Below are 1012 nucleotides of genomic sequence, written 5' to 3'. Positions count from 1 at the left end.
TTGTAAGATGTTATAAAAGTAATTAGATGTTGACCAAATATATAAATATTAGAAAAGTAAAATACATATAATATGTATCATAAAAAATATTTTTTATCAACAGTCAAAGAACTTTGCTTTTGGTTACATGTCAAACATTCTACATAGATGATATCATTTTCTTTCTTTTAATTTAATTGCATTAACTTCACTTGTCACCTTAAATAACAGCATAATGCAAGGTGTTGAATATCTATCTTTAACATAGAAAAATGACTACTCGCATCAATACTCACCATTATACCTTAGCAATTCTATGCATTCTTGTAGTCTTAGCATCAACATCAGGTGACACTAGACCTATAATATTTTGAAATGAATTATATTTTTCAGATCTAGAAACCATGTTTTGTTTTAATTCCATGTCTATGATTTGTTATCAAATTTCTCTTTTGTTTCTAATGGCATTTTTATTTTATTTTTTAGAAGAAGGAGTAAATTTTCCTCCAAAATGTGAAGAATATTGTTGTTGGAATGTAGGGCCAGAAGAATGTAATATTCGAGGGTGTTTGAATGCTTGTTCAACGTATCCAGGTCATCTACATGGCGTGTGTAAACAAAAATATTATTGTTGTTGTCATAAATAGTAGTATCATCTAAATTGTTTGTATAAGTGTATATACAAACACTAGTTATTATGAATTCAACAACAACAGCAATAAAATAAGTTGAAAAATAAAAAAATAATATCAAACTAAAATAATACTGTCATGATTTCTTACTGTTATTAAACTAAAATAATATCAAACTAAAATAATATTGTCAGGATCATCTGATTCGACTTGTCATCAAATTTTCTTCTCAACTGATCTGGAACATGTCTATGTGCTATAGATCCAAACACTCTCAAATGAATCAAATTAGGCTTGGCACCAAACCAACATTCTTCTGGCGTGATTCCTTCTAGCTTCTTCGTCGGACATATGTTCAGAATATATGTCGCATTCGACTCAGCTTCTCCCCATAATTCTTT

At 28.7% G+C, this 1012-nt stretch overlaps 1 long non-coding RNA gene across 1 annotated transcript; it reads left to right on the top strand.

The window, feature by feature from the left end:
- The first annotated feature begins 230 nt into the window (after positions 1-230).
- LOC127105050 (uncharacterized) lies at positions 231-810 on the top strand. Its single transcript, XR_007794892.1, has 2 exons — positions 231-327; positions 466-810. It is a non-coding gene; the product is annotated as an uncharacterized LOC127105050 (long non-coding RNA).
- The last annotated feature ends 202 nt before the right edge of the window (positions 811-1012 follow it).

Source organism: Lathyrus oleraceus, chromosome 7 (genome assembly GCF_024323335.1).
Source record: "Lathyrus oleraceus cultivar Zhongwan6 chromosome 7, CAAS_Psat_ZW6_1.0, whole genome shotgun sequence".
Taxonomy (NCBI): domain Eukaryota; kingdom Viridiplantae; phylum Streptophyta; class Magnoliopsida; order Fabales; family Fabaceae; genus Lathyrus; species Lathyrus oleraceus.
The sequence above is the reverse complement of the archived record's forward strand: the minus strand, read 5'-3'. Positions and strand labels throughout refer to the sequence as shown.